Genomic DNA, 6,264 nt, shown 5'->3' with positions numbered 1-6,264 from the left:
TTTTAGAAGTAAAGATCGAGTGCCTTAGAGCCAGAGACTAACTTCTGAAATCTTTCCACCGTTTACAATCGAGAATCACCGCCAAACTTGTGTTCTTAAACCCGAGTGTGTATCATTTAGAGTTCGTCCTAACACGTTTAGAGTGCGTTTAGACGTACTCGACACATGTTTAGAGTTCGTCAAAACACGGTTAGAGTGCATCGAAACATACTTAGAGTGCATCCAAACATATTTAGAGTGCGTCGAAACATACTTAGAGTGCATCCAAACATGTTTAGAGTGCGATGAAATATACTTAGAGAGCATTGAAACATGTTTAGAGTCTATCGAAACTTTTTTATAGTGCGTCGAAACATGTTTAGAGTGCTTAGAAGCATATTTAGAGTGCATCCAAACATGTTTAGAGGCATCGAAACATTTTTAGAATGCGTCGAAACATTTTTAGAATGCATCCAAACATACTTAGTGTGCATCCAAACATGTTTAGAGTGAATTAAAACATTTTTAGAGTGCGAAAAAATATATTGAGAGTGCATCGAAACATGTTTAGAGTTCGTCTAAATATGTTTAGAGTGCACCAAAACATGTTTAGAGCATCGAAACATACTTAGAGTGTATCCAAAAATGTTTAGAGTCTATCGAAACATTTTTAGAGTGCGTCGAAACATTTTTAGAGTTTGTCTAAACATGTTTAGAGTGCGTCCAAACATGTGTAGAGTGCGTTTAAACACATTTAGAGTGCGTCCAAACACGGTTAGAGTGCGTTTGGACGCAGTCGAAACATGTTTAGAGTTCGTCAAAACACGGTTAGAGTGCATCAAAACATACTTAGAGTGCATCCAAACATATTTAGAGTGCGTCGAAACATACTTAGAGTGCATCCAAACATGTTTAGAGTGCGTCGAAATATACTTAGAGAGCATTGAAACATGTTTAGAGTGCATCAAAACATTTTTAGAGTGCGTGAAACATTTTTAGAGTGCGTCGAAACATGTTTAGAGTGCATCGAAACATTTTTAGAGTGCGTCGAAACATTTTTAGAGTACATCAAAACATTTTTAGACTGCATCCAAACGTGTTTAGAGTGCTTCGAAACATCTTTAGAGTGCGTCGAAACATATTTAGAGTGCGTCGAAACATGTTTAGATGAACTAGAGTGCGTCCAAACACGTTTAGAGTGCATCCTAACATGTTTAGAGTGCGTCGAAACACGTTTAGAGTGCAAAAAAATATGTTTAGTGTTTGTCAAAACACGTTTAGAGTGCGTGGAAACATACTTAGAGGGCATATAAACATGTTTAGAGTGTATCCAAACATGTTTAGAGTGCGTCGAAATATACTTTGAGAGCATCGGAACATATTTTGAGTCCATCGAAACATTTTTATAGTGCGTCGAAATATGTTTAGAGTGCTTAGAAGCATATTTAGAGTGCATCCAAACATGTTTAGAGTGCATCGAAACATTTTTAAAGTGCATCGAAACATTTTTAGAATGCATCCAAACATACTTAGTATGCATCCAAACATGTTTAGAGTGTATTAAAACATTTTTACAATGCAACAAAATATATTGAGAGTGCATCAAAACATGTTTAGAGTTCGTCTAAATATGTTTAGAGTGCACCAAAACACGTTTATAGCGTCAAAACATACTTAGAGTGCATCCAAAAATGTTTAGAGTGCATCGAAACATTTTTAGGGTGCGTCGAAACATTTTTAGAGTGCGTCGAAACATGTTTAGAGTTTGTCTAAACATGTTTAGAGTGCGTCCAAAGATGTGTACAGTGCATTTAAACACATTTAGAGTGCGTCCAAACACGGTTAGAGTGCGTTTGGACGCAGTCGAAACATGTTTAGAGTTCGTCAAAACACGGTTAGAGTGCATCGAAACATATTTATAGTGCATCCAAACATATTTAGAGTGCGTCGAAACATACTTAGAGTGCATCCAAACATGTTTACAGTGCGTCGAAATATAGTTAGAGAGCATTGAAACATGTTTAGAGTGCATCGAAACATTTTTAGAGTGCGTCGAAACATTTTTAGAGTGCGTCGAAACATGTTTATAGTGCATCGAAACATTTTTAGAGTGCGTCGAAACATTTTTAGAGTGCACATGTTTAGAGTGCATCCAAATGTGTTTAGAGTGCTTCGAAACATCTTTAGAGTGCGTCGAAACATATTTAGAGTGCGTCGAAACATGTTTAGACGAACTAGAGTGCGTCCAAACACGTTTAGAGTGCATCCTAACATTTTTAGAGTGCGTCGAAACACGTTTAGAGTGCAACAAAATATGTTTAGTGTTTGTCAAAACACGTTTAGAGTGCGTGGAAACATACTTAGAGTGCATATAAACATGTTTAGAGTGTATCCAAACATGTTTAGAGTGCGTCGAAATATACTTTGAGAGCATCGAAACATGTTTAGAGTCCATCGAAACATATTTAGATAGCGTTGAATTATACTTAGAGTGCATCCAAACATGTTTAGAGTGCGTCGAAATATACTTAAAGAGCATTGAAACAAGTTTAGAGTGCGTTTAGACGCACTCGACACATGTTTAGAGTTCGTCAAAACACGGTTAGAAAGTATCGAAACATACTTAGAGTGAATCCAAACATATTTAGAGTGCATCGAAACATACTTAGAGTGCATCCAGACATGTTTAGAGTGCGTTGAAATATACTTAGAGAGCATTGAAATATGTTTAGAGTGCATCGAAACATTTTTAGAGTGCGTCGAAACATTTTTAGAGTGCGTCGATATATATTTAGAGTGCATCGAAACATTTTTAGAGTGCGTCGAAACATTTTTAATGTGCGTCACAACATGTTTAGAGTGCATCCAAACGTGTTTGGAGTGCTTTGAAACATCTTTAGAGGGCATCGAAACATAATTAGAGTGCGTCGAAACATTTTTAGAGTTCGTCTAAACATGTTTAGAGTGCGTCCAAACACGTTTAGAGTGCATCCTAACATGTTTACAGTGTGTCGAAACATGTTTAGAGTGCAACAAAATATGTTTAGAGTGCATCGAAACTTTTTTTGAGTACGTCAAAACATGTTTAGAGTGCGTCGAAACATGTTTAGAGTTCGACGAAACATGTTTAGAGCGCGTCGAAACATATTTATAGCGCATCCAAACATGTTTAGAGCGCGTCGAAACATATTTAGAGTGCGTCGAAACATATTTAGAGTGCGTCGAAACATGTTTAGAGTTCGTCTAAACTTGTTTACAGTGCACCGAAACATGTTTAGTGTGCGTCCAAACACATTTAGAGTGCATCCAAACACGTTTAGAGTGCGTCAAAACATACTTAGAGTGCATCCAAACATGTTTAGAGAACATCAAAACATTTTTAGAGCGCGTCGAAACATGTTTAGAGTGCATCCAAACATACTTAGAGTGCATCCAAACATGTTTAGAGTGCATCGAAACATTTTTAGAGTGCGTCGGACATATTTAGAGTGCGTCGAAACATGTTTAGAGTTTGTCTAAACATATTTAGAGTGCGTCCGAACATGTGTAGAGTGCGTTTAAACACATTTAGAGTGCGTCCTAACACGTTTAGAGTGCGTTTAGACGCACTCAACACATGTTTAGAGTTCGTCAAAACACGGTTAGAGTGCATCAAAACATACTTAGAGTGCATCCAAACATATTTAGAGTGCGTCGAAAAATACTTAGAGTGCATCCACACATGTTTAGAGTGCGACGAAATATACTTAGAGAGCATTGAAACATGTTTGGAGTGCATCGAAACATTTTTAGAGTGCGTCGAAATATTCTTAGAGTGTGTTGATATATGTTTAGAGTGTATCCAAACATGTTTAGAGTGCATCGAAATATACTTAGAGAGCATCGAAACAAGTCTAGAGTGCATCGAAACATTTTTATAGTGCGTCGAAACATGTTTCGAGTACTTCGAAACATGTTTAGAGTTCGTCCAAACATGTTTAGAATGCGTCCAAACATGTTTAGAGTGCGTCCAAACATGTTTAGAGTGCGTCGAAACATTTTTAGAATGCATCCAAACATACTTAGTGTGTATCCAAACATGTTTAGAGTGTATTAAAACATTTTTAGAGTGCGACAAAATATATTGAGAGTGCATCGAAACATGTTTAGAGTTCAACTAAATATGTTTAGAGTGCACCAAAACACGTTTAGAGCGTCTCGACATACTTAGAGTGCATCCATAAATGTTTAGAGTGCATCGAAACATTTTTAGAGTGCGTCGAAACATTTTTAGAGTGCGTCGAAACATGTTTAGAGTGCATCCAAACGTGCTTAGAGTGCTTCGAAACATCTTTAGAACGCGTCGAAACATATTTAGAGTGCGTCGAAACATGTTTAGAGTGCATCCAAACGTGTTTAGAGTGCTTCGAAACATCTTTAGAACGCGTCGAAACATATTTAGAGTGCGTCGAAACATGTTTAGAGTGCATCCAAACGTGTTTAGAGTGCTTCGAAACATCTTTAGAACGCGTCGAAACATATTTAGAGTGCGTCGAAACATGTTTAGACGAACTAGAGTGCGTCCAAACACGTTTAGAGTGCATCCAAACATGTTTAGAGTGCATCGAAACATTTTTAGAGTGCGTCGAAACATTTTTAGAATGCATCCAAACATACTTAGTGTGCATCCAAACATTTTTAGAGTGTATAAAAACATTCTTAGAGTGCGACAAAATATATTGAGAGTGCATCAAAACATGTTTAGAGTTCGTCTAAATATGTTTAGAGTGCACAAAACACGTTTAGAGCGTCAAAACATACTTAGAGTGCATCCAAAGATGTTTAGAGTGCATCGAAACATTTTTAGAGTGCGTCGAAACATTTTTAGAGTGCGTCCAAACACGTTTAGAGTGCATTTGGACGCACTCGAAACATGTTTAGAGTTCGTCAAAAAACGGTTAGAGTGTATCCAAACGTGTTTGGAGTGCTTCGAAACATCTTTAGAGAGCATCGAAACATAATTAGAGTGCGTCGAAACATTTTTAGAATTCGTCTAAACATGTTTAGAGTGCGTCCAAACACGTTTAGAGTGCATCCTAACATGTTTACAGTGTGTCGAAACATGTTTAGAGTGCAACAAAATATGTTTAGAGTGCATCGAAACATTTTTTGACTACGTCAAAACATGTTTAGAGTGCGTCGAAACATGTTTAGAGTTCGACGAAACATGTTTAGAGCGCGTCGAAACATATTTATAGCGCATCCAAACATGTTTAGAGCGCGTCGAAACATATTTAGAGTGCATCGAAACATATTTAGAGTGCGTCGAAACATGTTTAGAGTTCGCCTAAACTTGTTTACAGTGCATCGAAACATGTTTAGTGTGCGTCCAAACACATTTAGAGTGCATCCAAACACGTTTAGAGTGCGTCAAAACATACTTAGAGTGCATCCAAACATGTTTAGAGAACATCAAAACATTTTTAGAGTGCGTCGAAAGATGTTTAGAGTGCATCCAAACATACTTATAATGCATCCAAACATGTTTAGAGTGCATCGAAACATTTTTAGAATGCTTCGAAACATATTTAGAGTGCGTCGAAACATGTTTAGAGTTTGTCTAAACATGTTTAGAGTGCGTCCGAACATGTGTAGAGTGCGTTTAAACACATTTAGTGATGAGGTCATCGATCTAGATGCGGGTGAGGAGCAGCTGAATACGGATGAAACACAAGAAGGAGCTTCGTCAAAACACGGTTAGTGTGCATCAAAACATACTTAGAGTGCATCCAAACATATTTAGAGTGCGTCGAAAAATACTTAGAGTGCATCCACACATGTTTAGAGTGCGACGAAATATACTTAGAGAGCATTGAAACATGTTTGGAGTGCATCGAAACATTTTTAGAGTGCGTCGAAATATTTTTAGAGTGTGTTGATATATGTTTAGAGTGTATCCAAACATGTTCAGAGTGCATCGAAATATACGTAGAGAGCATCGAAACATGTTCAGAGTGCATCGAAACATTTTTATAGTGCTTCGAAACATGTTTCGAGTGCTTCGAAACATGTTTAGAGTTCATCCAAACATGTTTAGAGTGCTTCGAAGCATATTTAGAGTGCGTCTAAACATGTTTAGAGGGCATCGAAACATTTTTAGAGTGCGTCGAAACATTTTTAGAATGCATCCAAACATACTTAGTGTGCATCCAAACATGTTTAGAGTGTATTAAAACATTTTTAGAGTGCGACAAAATATATTGAGAGTGCGTCGAAACATGTTTAGAGTTCGTCTAAATATGTTTA

This window comes from Tarenaya hassleriana, unplaced genomic scaffold (assembly GCF_000463585.1).
Source record: "Tarenaya hassleriana unplaced genomic scaffold, ASM46358v1 Cleome181, whole genome shotgun sequence".
Taxonomy (NCBI): Eukaryota; Viridiplantae; Streptophyta; class Magnoliopsida; order Brassicales; family Cleomaceae; genus Tarenaya; species Tarenaya hassleriana.
Note: the sequence above shows the minus strand (reverse complement) of the source record.